Source organism: Ceratina calcarata, unplaced genomic scaffold, assembly GCF_001652005.2.
Source record: "Ceratina calcarata isolate Rehan_Ccalc_2016 unplaced genomic scaffold, ASM165200v1 scaffold93, whole genome shotgun sequence".
In the NCBI taxonomy this organism is placed as follows: domain Eukaryota; kingdom Metazoa; phylum Arthropoda; class Insecta; order Hymenoptera; family Apidae; genus Ceratina; species Ceratina calcarata.
The window spans coordinates 457454-472672 of record NW_017180684.1 but is presented as its reverse complement, the minus strand read 5'-3'; the positions used below and the strand labels follow the sequence as shown (position 1 = coordinate 472672).

At 46.1% G+C, this 15219-nt stretch overlaps 1 protein-coding gene across 2 annotated transcripts in view; it reads right to left on the bottom strand.

The window, feature by feature from the left end:
- Rpb8 (DNA-directed RNA polymerases I, II, and III subunit Rpb8) overlaps positions 1 to 15219 on the bottom strand; it is a 53322-nt gene that overhangs the window by 1373 nt on the left and 36730 nt on the right. The window contains exon 5 of one of the 2 annotated variants that reach the window (XR_001916937.2): positions 12480 to 12778. The exons of the other annotated variant lie outside the window; for it this stretch is intronic. The gene's annotated coding sequence lies outside the window, so the exon portion shown is untranslated. The remainder of the gene's footprint in view (positions 1 to 12479; positions 12779 to 15219) is intronic. 2 annotated transcript variants of the gene reach the window in all.

Sequence of the window (15219 nt, the reverse complement as noted above, 5' to 3'; positions counted from 1 at the left end):
AAGTGTTGTCAGAGGAGACAGTATCTTAAAATGTTTTACAGAACGTATTGGAATTGAGAAAATAGTTGTCATAAATTAAGACGTTTCATCATCTTAAGTGTGCGAGTTTAGTAGACAAGAGAGGTTCAATTAAATCGATGATTATTTGCAGTCGCTCTTGTCGTAGCCAGTAGCAGACTGAGCGGTCGTCATAATTGCAGTGCCGATAGCGGTCGTATAATCAATATAGCCACACAACCAGCTAACAACACTGCCAGCATGCCAATCGCAAAAATGTTCTCCCAAGGATTTCTCGCCCCCACTCCTCGCCCCCTCCCCTTCCTCGTCTTCTTCTCGTTCCTCTTCCTCCACGTAGCTCCGCATCGATTTAATAATAGAAATGCAGCTTCTTCCTGGTGCTCGAGGGTTTTATAAGAGCGCGCATCTACGAATTTTATGACGAGACACAATGGCGCACGCGGAACGATAATATATAGAATACACGGGAGAAGGGAATTAATTTACTGCCGTAACCGTAAACATAATTAATTTTAAACGACACGCTGCTTCTATAGAAGAACTGCTTATCAAAAGTTCTGATTATCAATTTTAAGAAACGACACGCATCTTTAGAGATGAACTTCTAATTAATACTTTTCATTTTTTACGAGGAGGTATTCGAGCGATTTGAGAATATTTATACACATGTTTAGGAAGTTGCGCGGCTATCGATTGACCTTGCTCCCAAATTTTCAGACCATCCACAGTAAGAGCTGATTATTTTTAACTGAAGTATTCTGGGTTTCTGTCCCCTCCATCGATTGCCTCCCCTTCCCTCGCGGTTCCCCTCTCATTAAATTAAGACTGTCTTTATATTAAACTTCGCGGACGTCGAATCGCTCGTACGCCTTCTTCAATGTGACATTGATACAGATTTTCCAATAGAACGATATCCGCAATCGTCAATCCTATTCTACTACTTTCTTTATATAATTTGCGACGGCTGTTGGCTCGAATAAATTTCACAAGTCCGGAACAGTGCTCGTTTCAATAATTTCTAGAATTCATTTTTCTAATACACTTTTCTGCAGGGAGCAAGCTATTCTCGAAATTATGTAATTTACGTAGCTTCTTCGCTCCGGGAAAAGAGACGATAAATGTATTCAGCGATTCGAGAATAACTGGCTGGCGAGGAGGAATGAAATGAAATGAAATGATGAGAGAGATGCAAGACAGCATGATTTTTATTCGTCATTACAAATACAATGAGCAGCGATAGAGAACGATGAAATAGACGTGGGTACCGATGTGGACGTTGCACAAACCTGGCAGCGGCAATCAATAAACTCGTAACATAATTAAGCTCGTGAAGAATTTCATTTTAATGATGTAATACATAGTCACAGAAAGAGTCGTTTAGAAAATGCAGAGATGATTCCATCTGTACGATCGCCAGGGCGTTATGTTTCTCTTATAATTACATGTCGCCAATTTTATTAACAATTCGCCCAAACACACGGATAATTCTGTGATCGTGAAGAAGCACGGCTGGCGAAATATACGCGCGATTTATCACGGTAACAAATGCCCTCGTTCGAACGTTTGCCTTGCATAATCCGACAGCTGGAACTTGTCAGGTGTGTAAGGATCGGAAAGCGGTGGAACGCGACGGATACAAATATCGCGTGTCCGGTGCAAAAGTGAAGATGAGATAAAAAGTCGAATCTGAGTTTCTTTCGATTACCGGCTCTAAGATGCGCGAGTATCGCTGGTGATGCTGTAACGCGTAGATTGCCTAGAGTTCTCGTAAGTGCCTCGATCAGATTCTTCCCGCGAGCAACGCGTCGGAGATTTATCGCGGAACAAGCGCCACTGCGGCCCGAACAGGTTCTCCGTGCGTGCGTACGCTTGTACCGTGCGTGATTCACGGTATTGTGTCGCACGGGTGCGACTGTACAGCAAAATCTACGAGCTCGACAATACCTATTGTACGAGTCGATGTAAAAAAAAATCGTTGCAGGCGAGAAGAGATCGTCTACTAGTTGCATACCTTTCATATTTCTACGTTTTAAACTGGGGCGAATTTCAGATCGAAAAGTACCTAACAAAGCTTCTGGTGCCTAATTAAACCCTGAAACGCTCGACTCGTTAAAGATGCGAATTACAGCCACAGACAAATGGGAATAGACCGAGCGTCCAAATAGGAATACATTGAACGCTCGGTCTATTCTCTTAAATCTATGATTACAGCTGTAAATGTAACGTGATCGAATTTTACACGCTCTCGTTTCTAAATGTATTTTTACACGCTTATTACATAATTACTCGATATTTCCTTTTTCGCATTTGTGAATTGCCAGTTTGTTCAGACAGGCAATTAGAAACTAGATTACAGTCTCTCTAGCCTTTGGGCATATAAATGCATGTTCACCCGTGTTTTTGTCAGAGATCAGCATACGCCGTCAGTTTTATCATTTGACGTCTGTGCAAGTTTCGTTAGATAACAGTGAACAGGATATATTTCGATGCTACCAGCTAAATACGTGTACATGCGTACCACGCGTCGAAGGTGTTTCCGAGGTTTCTTTTACCGGATGCTCCAAATTCTACATTTAGATCATAAATTTCGCAATCTTATTCTAGAATCTAATTTTAACCGGCTGGCACGATGTGCGTCGTTAAGTCGGACAATTTTAATCCTCGGCTACACCACTTGATTACTTCTGTCCTTATGTGATATTTTATATGCTCGTTTCGATCAGCGGCGATTAAGATTCGATTCGAGAACAGTAGTGATCTCGATTAAAGACAAGGATTTTCATTTATTAAAATTAGACGATGTGAAAATTTATTTTAAATACAGATTGACGATACACTGAATCATCGCGTGGACCAATATTAAAATATGCTATTTGCTTATACGAAATCTTATCGTCCTCTAATCCGAAGAGGATCGACATTATCAGTGAACGAGGTATTATCGAAATAAAATATTGACACTGGCGATAAAACTCGATGAATCAACGAGGCACAATATACTCGAATGATTCACGGGAATTGATTTTTTCTCAACGCCGGTTGCAGATTTCACAGATTTAGAAACTCTTCAATTCGAGCGGATTTCATCGAAGCGTAATGCGATATTAGAACGGTAAACGATACGTACACGCCTCGCGACGTAACGCAATCCCGTGTTCCTTGTATCCAATTGTTCCCGGCTTCGCGAGCGTGACATTGGAACTGCGTAACGTTTTCAATAACGCTGAGGCTCCAGCGTTGAATCTTTCCACTGGGATGACACAGAAACGAGGGTACAGACGCGAATTCTTTTGAATACACGCGATCCTTACCCTCGTTGTTCATCGCGTTACGTCCAAGTTACAAGCGTCTCCCTTTTCTCTTCCCAAGAATTTGTCGCTTTCAGAGTCATTAGCTAATACAATTAGTGCAATGGGTGTTTAACATCTGAGGAGACGAAAGCCGTAATGGTGTAAGCCATTCGAATTACGAATGCTAATAGATTTACAGACAACGTGAAGCAGGTCCTGGCTCATCTCCCCTGCGAACTGATAACAGCGTAACGTAGACAATTTAACAAGACGGTACACCTTTGCCATTCCGAAAAGTGTCTTACACCATTAGAACTTTTACCTCTTCGTCATAATACATCGTAATAGACACGAATTTAGAAACTGCGCTCAACTCTTTGAGTAAAGAATTAACGTGCAACAGGGAATACTCGAAGGGTTGAACGCAGTTACGATTTCTAATTGAAATTATCGTTCCGGTGGAGAGGAACGTAGATCAGACTCGTAATGTGCATGTAGTATTTATACTTTGTTTGATCGATCGGAATCGTACTGCCGAAAAGCAGCAGCACGCGGTCAGTTTCTCCGTTGGCGGCGACAGGAGAGATGTCGTACCAGATAGTGCATTTACAGTATTCAGGGCCCGTGTAAACGCGCATCTGGCACGAGCCCCAACTGCCCTGTAATCTCATATTGGCTCGCTTCCGTTTAGCTCTCGCTCTCGTTCGTGCTCTCTTTCCGTTCGCTCGCGCTGCATCTCCTCCGCTGTTCTTTTTCTTACTCCCACGGCCCGTGTTAATTAACCCCCGTTGACGCTGGGACATCGTCGAAGGGCATCCGAAAAGATATTTAATTACGCCAGATTCTGTCCGAGCTATTATACAACGACTATTCCCGGTGCAACGATTCGTCGAAACGATTCTCTAATTTAATTTGAAATCTCCGATTCGTTCCACGTCAGCGGCGGGTCACGAGGCGTCACCGCTTGCTTCTCGTTAATTTAACACTCGACGGAAATGTTTTCCGGTTCGTGGAAAGTGTGATCGAGCTTGACACCGTAGGCAGAGGGAGGAAAACACGTCAAGCCCCTGCGGGGCAAATTGCTTCCCGAGCAGCCAGCACCTGTACCGAACCCACTTCTCTATCTTTCTCTCTCTTTCCCCACCTCTGCCCCTCCCGCCCGCTCGTCGGTTTTATTCCCGTCAAAGGACAATGGGTAAGGACGAAACAAAAGAACACTCGTTTTTCGCGTTACCAGTTTCAATGGCTCAAACACACCCACCGCGGCCCGGATTAATTAATTCTTGTCGCGCAGACTACCCTCTCGCTTTCGTCTCTTTTTTTTTTTCGTGCCTCTGCCGACGAGTGTGTGACACACTTTACGATATTTTTCGAATTCACGCACGAGGCGAAGTTCTCGTCTCGTCACTTCCTCTCTGAAATTGTATCAATTTCCTTCACGGTTCTCGTATAGAAATTTCATTCTCTTATTTTCAGTAAAGGATTCAACGATTATAACTTCGTTAAGCTGATAGACCGACGACGTGTTAAATTGAGCAATTGAGAAACGGCGGTCGATCGGTTGAAATCGCGAAATCAATATCTCGACGAACGGGAGAACAGAATATTTAAGGGATGTCAGCTGATACTGGCGTCCACCTTCGGACTAGAACAAGGAGAAACGTCTCTAATAATAGACGCTCCCGGTACGCGACACCTCGGCGTCGCGGCGCGTTCGCGAGCAACATTTGATGCAACACTTCTAAACGCGTAACTAAAACTCGTCGACTTTTCAACGCGTTTCGGAACGAGCAGAGAACGCTATCTGTAATTTACGTCCGGATGTTTCACAGAGAACTGTAACGATATCACACGCAGTTCAGCAAACATTCTCCCGATAGAATTCGTCACTTGAATTCGATCTGCCGTCGATGTATTTATTAGGTACGTATGGACGTCTGCGAGCAGGCGCGCTTGCCTTGCAGTTTATTCCAAACGTTTACGTCACACGCGTTACGCGTTAAAAACCCGAATGGACATTAAGTGTCGTTTACGGCGAGAAACACGTGAGAGGTTCGATTACACAAGTTTCGTAAAATCCCGTACGGACGCGTATATCCGAGTGGAAGCCGGTCTTTGAACATCGTAGAACTATCCTTATTTTCGCTCGGAACATGAAGAACTATTTGGAAGAGTAAAGTCGAAACCGTGATTCCTCTATGAGGTCGGTGCGAGACGCAGAGAATGTTTTGATAGCAGCAGACGAGCTCGACTAAACAAGTTTTATCACAGTGTCAAAGATCGTCACCGATTTTCGCAATCGTACGCGGGTTTCGGTTTTCTATGAACGATCGCGAATTGGCGCGGCCTGCGTTCAATTAGCCGGCAGCAGCAGCAGCAGCAGCGAGTTACACAACGCGGCGTAACGGCGACGGATGGTATGTAAAAACCCGTGGAGGACTGATCCCTGTGACGCGAGAAAAACACCGAAAGGTTCGACGCGCCACCATTCCGCGTACGTTGTCGGCGAAACAATTGCAATTCACGTGCGTTACGCAATCGGTGCGCGGCACGAAACGTTCACCGCTTCTTCCTTCGAGACTGTGTGTTTTCGATTAATAAATCCGCTGAGTCAATTGCAGCTGACGGTCCGCTCCGGGCAATTACGTAACCGTGCCGAGATGGAAACCGAAAAAAAAAGGATGCGAAGCGGCAATAAACGGCGATTCCTCGTAAAAGACGGAACGTCCGTCGCTACAGCGAGACCGCGACTGCGATTCACGCTCCGTGCCCCGCGAGCGGAGATTCTAACGTTCCTTACACAATTACGGCCTTGAAGACCTTCTCGGTACGCGTTGGAAGTCGTTCGACGAGACCGATTCGGAATCTAAGTTCTCTATTCACGCAGACACGGCGTACACGTTTCAAATCGACGATGACATCTTCGGGAAAAGATTCCAAGGTCCCGAACCGACGAACAAAACCGATCCAGAATTTCGACGCGAACTTGGAGATCGAAACACGAGTCTCTGAAACGATGTAACTTGTATACGCGGGACTTCGAGACGTCCGATCCAATTAACACCAGATCCAATTTATTCCGGTACGAGCGGAACACGTGTGCGCGAACGATCAACCGCTCTGATCTGATCGAGCCAGGTGGGAGGGGCAGGGAACGGGCAGACGTCGGGGGAGACGTCGACGGTACGAAAATCGACTTCGATCGGGACGGGAAGAACAACACGCGGCCCGATTTTCACCGTCGAGAACGAGGGAATCGTATGCGTTACGCGCGACGACTAGTTGACGACTAGAGCGGGCACGGTTGCTCTAGCGTACGACCACGGTGAGCTACGTGGGACTGTAGAGCAGCGACAGCAGAAACGGCGCTGCTGCACTCTCGCATCTATCTCGGCGGTGTTACACAATCTGCTTATACACGGTGTTGATAAAAATCCACACTCTAAATTCTTAATACGTTTGAACCACGGAGAGCCAGCTTTCACTCGTGATTCAATGAGACATATGAATCCTAGTTCTTAACAGCGACAATCCTGTTTTCAATATTGGCACGAGAGTTTGGAGAATATTAATTTGGAAACTCAGGCGTGTTATACTCGAGTTAGAAACAGAATATTAGTTAGAGCCGAGTTTCTGACGTCTGAATGTTGTACGATGGTAGTACACAGTACATATTAGAGGGAGACGGAATAAACGGGAAATCAAAGCTAACACTTTGCTGACCGAACTGCTATTTATAACGACGACAGTGAGGATAGGCCAGCCTGGTGGGCAAGCGACCGAGGCGCTATTAATAACGGCGCACTTGTTGTTATTTGTTAAAGATGAATTTTGCCGAGGGTTAATTTCGCATTGGGGTTGCAGTTGACGCTGGGATTAAATATAAAACTAGGAGCAGGAGGATTTCCCGCGAACGACGGTTTAAGGAACACCGCCGTACCCAGAAACTAGTGATGCGACGCGTGCCAAATCGGCCTCCCATAATGCGTGTCGACTACCAAGATAGAAAGACAAATAGGCGAGTACGTGCAAAAGCCAATTGCCGCTGCTGCTCCGTCGTGCGTGATACCGTCGATTATCATCAAGACTCGCTATTGATCATTGTCCTACGGTTCACTCCGTTCAGATTTTTCCTCGATCGAACAATCGGAGGATGGTAAACTCCGAGGAAAACTGGATACTAATTGAAATCCGACACGAATCGACCGAGACAGTTATAAATCGACGGGGAAACGAAAGAAGACTGGCGGAGGACAGCGAGAAAACGAGGCTGCGCGGGAGAGAGAAAAAAAAAAGCCAGGGACGATCGTGAGCGTAGTTTTCAGACGAGGTAAAAGCCGCAGAGGGCAGTGGCGGTTGTAATTGGACCACTTTGCCGTTAAACGAGCTTAACGATCGATTCTGCCTTCCACTGCTAATGGCATAACGCGAGAACCAGGCGACGGAGCGGACCTTCGCTCTGACGTCGTTTTAATAATGTGACGAATCATCCCACTGTCGACGGTGGTTCTGGGGTCAGTTCGAGACGAGAAGACGTTCCGATCCGTGTAACGAAAGACTCTTATTAATTGACGCTTCGTGTCGTACGGGGATCTTTTAGTCTCGGGAATTGTTTAGTCATTATGTTTTTGCAACAACTGAACGAGATAGCCAATTAAAATTTCAAACCGAATATGCCCATGAGGCCGAGAAGTTTCTTTGCTGTTTAGCCGTCACTCGAAGAGAAGGAATTAACGAGCCTCTTCAGGGAGTCAAGAATAACAGCGATTGGTGAGAGAGTCCGCCTCGCCGGACAACATACAGAGAATTATCCACGATTAGCCGAATGATTCGATATTGTTCGGGGACCGCGTAGAAGGAACACAGAGACAGATGAACGAACTCCTTCGGAGAGGTACGAATAAATGCACAAACAAAGAACCAGAGGATCGATGGATCGTTCTGCGTCCGTATCGGAACCACTCACGAGCACCGAACCGAAATCGACTCGCGTTCGCGAACGGGATGGAAGAGAAAAAAAAGTCCGTATCTCGGGACATCGTGGAGAGAACTAGCCGCGAACTAGGCGAACGGTACGACATTGCGCTCGTAAAGCCGCCTTTGCCGACCGATAGACGACGGCCGACGATGTTACACAATGCTGGCCGAAAAAGCTGTGCCAAGCTGCGTGGCGCTGGGCCACGGCGTAAATGTGTGTTGTCCACCTAACCTGGTAACCGGAGGAGAGAAATGTGGCACGCCCGATGCGCGGATCATTAACACACGCGTGAGGGTCGTGTACGTGTATCGAAATCGCGATGGACGGCGGGGCTGGCCGTCGGGGTTGCGAAAAAGCCCGGGGTTATTTGGACCCGCTCGGGTTTGCATTCTCGTCGGACGAGCCAGAAAAATTGAAGCGGAACGAAACGATGAATTAGAATTTTCGAATCTATTAAGGAGTCGAGAAACTGCTGATTTCCTTTGGCTCGAATAGTCTGCGAACTGAGGGATCGAAAGATTTTAGAAAGAGCAGTCGATCCTGTAGCTTCTGTCGTTTACGTAATACATTGTTATATACCGTTGGGATTAACATGTGTTACGTGCAGTACGAACGCGCGAGAATTGGCTGCACAGGGTGCGAGGGTAAAAATAGAGCTTGATTGTTTGCAAAAGTCTCGCGGAGAACAATGAAGGTCGCCGATACTTTTTCAACTGGTCGCACTCGGGCATTTTTCAACGATAATTTCGACCATGTGCGATACGTTTCCTTATGAAATTAGCTGATTGAGTAACGAGGCTTCCAATAGCGTGTGGTCAGCCATAGAACGCGTAGCTTAGTCATCAACATCCAAACTGTGTCCGTAATTTAGTAACGATCTTAATTCGAAGATATTTGTAGAATATTTGATCGTTCAGAAAATTGAATAAATTTCCAAAGCGAGTTTTATTGACCTTGTAATAAAATGGTTTGTCTGGAATTTTTTAAGTTATTCATTGTTCGATCAACGTCATTGAATACTGAATACTGAATACACGCTCATTGTAGCTCCGATAATTTATCTACCTGTAGAACGTGTGTCAAAACTTGGTCGATAATCTTTATCGAGGAAAGCTTTTATGGAATTGACAAAATTGTCAGAGGATGACAATATTCTTTTTTATCACCGATAACGATTTCGGGTTTTTATCGATTACACAATTTTAAGTTTCGCTCGATGAGAAACTTTTCTACGCAATTGCGGATAATAAACACGGACCGGAAGCCGAGCGCTCTTAATTATTTATTTATGCAGATAGAATCCGGCGACCGCTCGCCGAATACGATTGAACTCCACAATCTTCATTTAGAATTACTTTACCGCTTTTCAGTTTCGTTACTTCGTTTCCCATCCAGATTAATATAACCCAGTAGAGAAAATTAAAAAGAGAACAGAGGAGCGAATTTCGTTTCATTCAAAGCGAACGGTTTTCATTTCAGCAAGCACGAACGAGCACCGCTTATCCAAAGCTTTTCTCAATTTCACTGTTGAACGTTTCTTGGAATTTTCTATTTAAAAAATCTTAACGAATTCTTCAAATCCAACACAAGGATTAAAACTTGTTATAATCGTTTCATACTATTTCGTCGTAATATCTTAAACAATTACTGAGGACGTCACAAGTTGCGTTTTGCATAAAAAACCGCGACCTATCGAATGATAAATGTCTTTCATTAGCAATTGATTAGTCGTAGGAAAAATTTCTCGATTTTCAGCGGACTAATGCGCTTATCTATTTCCGAGGTCTCCAGAGACGACCGAAGTAGGTCCGACCGCGACGACGTCGGGTTCCACTTCCTTTTTCACGCGAAGGAACACGCAGCCCCGCCGTCTTCCCACGGCGGATATCCGGGTATGTACGTATATATGTACGCGAAAAGGATATAGGTCAGCGTATCGGGAACGCGATCGATTCTCAAGGTACGATGGTGGCTATCGAATGCGCGCGTACAAACGACGACGCCGAGCGAAGCGCCGCCTTTACTCATTTCCGTGGGCGACCTTCGCGCAAAATATAATTAGTGCTAATTATTGAATGCGCGCGACGCACCACCGTCCCTGAATTTCCCATCGATCCCGGGGTTCGTGAAGCGGAAAGGGAGGCGACGGAAGGTGGGAAGAGAGACCCGCGCCACCTGCTACTCGTACGCGTGTGCTTTTACTTTTAACGACGTCAACCCGTATACAGGACGTTTCACTGGTAGCCGTGGTCCCGGGGTTGATTCGATCAAACCTGGTCGCACGAGCTTCGTCCATCGCGATTTTGTTACACGGTCAGAACCTTTCAGGTTCTATTTTCTAATGGAGTTATTACTGTAAAAAAAGGTTTGCTTGTATTTGTTTCGACCTTGTTGATACGATCGAGTCTGCAGTTGATCGAACGATAAACACGATAGAAAGAGTGATACATGAAAGTACTCTACTTTTTTTCATTGGTTTCCCACTCAAATTGATTTCCAACCAATCATCGGTACATCATTCGCGACGTTAACGGCAGCCATATGGAAATTTTAATCGAGTCGAAAAACGTTGGTCATTTCTTAATAAAAAATAAATGGTAAAATTGTGAAACGTTTAACACGAATTTCTACAATGTGTAAAGCATACTAAATACATGCGTCCATGACAGAAACGACCCTGAGCGGCTGATTGATTCTTAGCGAACATATAGACCAGGACAAATTGTGTGAAAATAGAAAAGCTGACCCAAAAGAAAACTCCTTTGATGTATTCGTTACAGAATAATTTTCAAAGATAATATATGCATAAAACCAGTTATACTGAGTCACAGTTATCGGTCTTTAACTAGAAATTCAAGATTAGACTGCAGAACATAAGACATTTATGGCATTGATATAAAAGACGTGTTCAAGATAAGTATTTGTTAGATCATTTCATATTGAGTCATTCATTGAGCTTTTAATATTATGAACTGTCTTATACGTTCATCATTTCTGCACATTCAATTTTCTTATGATTGCATTAAATCAGTCTATTCATGATCCATCGATAATAGAGCGCCCACTACGTTTTGATCGAAAGCAGCTGTCGATCGCTAATTAGCAATTATGAATGGGAACACTCGCGGTCGAGACGATGAACAAGAGCAAGGATGATGATCGTTTTCTTTTGAAATTTCAACGATTCCTTCAAGAGGTAGACGAACGAAAGACATTTCCAATGAATCATCGATTATACGGAATCGTAGAAATCTCAATCACATCGGAGAAGAATATCTAAAATTGATGCATTGTATCATACGTGTTGAGCTTGACGTGAGGCGGGCTCGGTTTCTTCTTGTTCACCTGCGTGATTACCGATGCTCCAAACGAGTGTAACGAGAAACGAGTCAAGGGAAGCTGCCGCGGTTTCGGAACGCCGGATCTCGATCATAATTATTCGGTCCGAAAATAACCGCGCATATTCATTAGCCAACATCATCGATGTCATAAATCGATCCAAGACGAAATTAAGAAACAGAGAGAAACGAGAGAAGGGGTTCGTCTCTTGCCAAGTGCGAAAAAAGAGACAGTATCGAACGTGTGAGAAAAAGAGGGTGCGCGGGACGAGGAGGAACCAGTGGCAGCAGCTTCCCTTGCCAGGTGGACCGAACCTGAGGCCAACTTAATCTTAGAAACAGAACCTCCTCCACTGCCAACAAACGGCCCGCGGTTTCACCACCACTCTGCCCGCTCGTGGGCTCACACTTTCGTCATCGTCGTCCCGTCCAAGCGGCAGTGTAGCGCGGATCGAATCGGATCGGAACACACCGTCGTCGGCAACGGTCGCACGCACGACACACCGCGACTGCGACGGGAAACGGACTGAGCGGAGGTGCACACGCAACGCGAGCCGAGCGACGACGCGAAAACTGACACGCTATCGCGACACGATCTTGTTCTCCCGCGACGACGACGACGACGACGACGACGACGACGTGACAACGAACAACGACGGACGGCCACTGACTCGCTGCGTGACGGGAGAATCGGCCAGCCAGGGAAAGCGTGAGTCGGAAGAGGCGAGTAAATCGGATCGGAACAAGGTATTGAGTGACGGGAGGAAAGGACGGAAGAGAGCAACGAGACCAAGGGTAGGATGATTCTTCTGGCTGACTGGCCGCGATGTAAACGCGCTTTCGAGTATCCCGTACCTCTCGTTGTCTCGTAGAACAACAAGGTATACCGCGCGAGGAAAGCGCACCTGCGCGCTCCTGCGTCGTTTTCTCGGTCGCGGCCCGTTTGTCCCTGTCTCTCGCGTCACCTCTCCTCCTCCGTCCGTCCCGGCTTAACCCTCTCTCGCTCTCTCCCTCGTCCTCCTCCGACGCACACGGTTCGCCTCTACGCTCCGCACAGAACTCGCCTCTCTGTCGGACTGAAGAGAGGGAGAACTATAGGAGGCCACCTTCCACCGCCTCTCTTTTCTCCTCGAACAACGTCCACACGGTCGACCCTGTAACACCACCCACCCATCTGATACCCAGCATACATCGTCGAGAGTCGATTACCGTCGAGAACCGGGGAACGGACCACTTCCACTCTCTCGATACAACCGCGACGAGAGACACAGACACCAACATGGCTGCCGATACTGCTGGCGACCAAATTGCGAGTCCGGCGCGTGCTCGACTCGCACGGGGGGGAATTACGTAAGTCGCGGATGATCAGGAGTCCACGACCGTGCGTTCCGTCACGATTAATTCGTGTACGAAATACGGTTTTCAGCATTACCAGCCGACACGCCTTTTTCTACATTTTAACTTTTTATCAAACGTCCTCGCCTCGTTATTTACATGTATGTATCCACTAAACTGAACCGCGAACGCTTTCTACGGTCACTTATAGCGGACGAAAACGATCAATTTTTGCAGACGTTACAGGGCTGGTCTTTAATCACGTCTGAATGATACATGTGCGAGTTTGAATTAATATCCTCGGTGTTATATCGGTTACTTCGCGGTCGGCGAACCTCCATCGAATCGAAATTGTACACGTGTGCCACGGTCTCATAAGGTAAGGAAGGCTCGTATAAAAACTCGATCCAAAAGTAAAATCTATTAGTGGGACGATCGATTAGATTCGATGCGGGTTACACGCGTTATGACTAGACTCATTAGGAAGAACCAAAGCGACTTGTGGAAGCAGTTCAACGCTCAAGGAAGCTCGGCGCCTTTGTCGAATTGCGTAGAACTCTCGACTAAACGGAGAAACGACGATCCATCGCGTTGACGAAACCACGGATCCGTCGTAAAAGCGGGCATTGTTTTACAGGAGTAAAGTTGACTCGCGTCTTGGCTCTGCGACAAACTTTGACTGCGCAGTTGGCTCGCGGTAACGAGAATCGGTCGAGTTCAAAATTAACGTTAAGTACAAGCATTAATTTGTGCAGCGATGGTTTCGGAATTGAAACTCGGTAACGATCATATGAGCATCGACTGTTTCCCATGGAATAAAACTACGATGCTTGCGTAGCGATAATAACCAGGGCATGCCGCTTGAACCAGTCGAATTCCAATTAAATTATAACCGGAGTCAACGATAATTACAGTTCGTCGGTGTAACCATGCAACGACAGTTTGATTGTCAATTAGCGCGACGAGAATACTAGTTCAGGGAGGTAGAAGCTGTCCCCGGCAGAATCTCATCGTGAACGACAATAAAATTATCCCCTGAGTTTCGAGAGAGAGAGACAATGAAGAGAGCTAAAAAAATCGCGGAGCTAGGAGAGAGACCGCAGTGCGCCTCGAAGGCCGCGTCGCCCTGTCTGACCACCAATCGAACTTTTCTACTTAGAGATCGAGCTGCTCGGAGCTGCACGAAGGCGTACGAGCCGAGTCGAAGCAACACGTGGTACCAGAAATATAGAAGAGCACGCTGTTCGGAGTAGGGGCTTCGATCTAGTTCGTAGCCTGTAACTTACACCTTTACACGGGTCGTGGTTTCAGTGTCACGGCTATGGCGATAAACGCGTCCGAGTACGCGGAGGAATCGACGCGGTAAATCAAACAGGGAAAGGGGAGGGAAAAAATACCGGCGGACATGAAGAACGGTGAACGGTAGAGGGAAACACGCAGTGTGTCGCGGTCGCACGTTTAAACAAGTGGACAGCGTGGGTGGGAGAGAAAGCAAGTTGGACCAATGAGATCACACCGACCGCGATATCTATTCGGCGTGGGCAATTTTATAGGACTTGAAATTTCGCAATAAATTTAGATGACCGATATTCCCGGCGCGCACTGTTGATACTGCTCTAACGGGTGTCTCGGTTCTTTAGAAGATCGAGGTATTTCTATGGCAGTCACCAATGTTGGCTTCCGTCATGGAACTGTCGCTTATGAAAGATTATTGCCAGTTGCGTTGTTATCCTTCGAGTACAACCAATAGAAAAGATACGGAATAATCGTGTCTGAAGCTATCACCTTCGCATGAATGACCTACATTAACGAATGCAGTATCCTGATAGTAGCCGACCGTAAAGAGTTATTACCTCGCTTACTGTCGCATGACTTTTATTATACGGCTATCTGAAGAGAAATATGTTTCCGACGCTAACGTAGAAACGCGTGTTATACAGTCGTCTCGTCTAATTTCAATTCGAATTTCACTGTCCCTGCGCGATTTTCCAACACGCGATACGTATAGAACGCGAGCGAGAGGAACCCGACGTTCTCTCCAGTACGACAGGCTGCAGCAGGTCGAGTAATTGAATCGACCGTCCGGACTGCGATTGGCAGCCGACTAACAGGACGGCTTCAACCCCCGGCCAGGAAGTGGCAAGGGTTCGAAGAGAGATCCTATAACGTTTTGCTTAAGGATGTATTGGCTATACAGTCAATCCTAAAAGTTTATGTACCTTAGAAAAACGCATTTCCTATAATTAAAAAGAAATTAGAC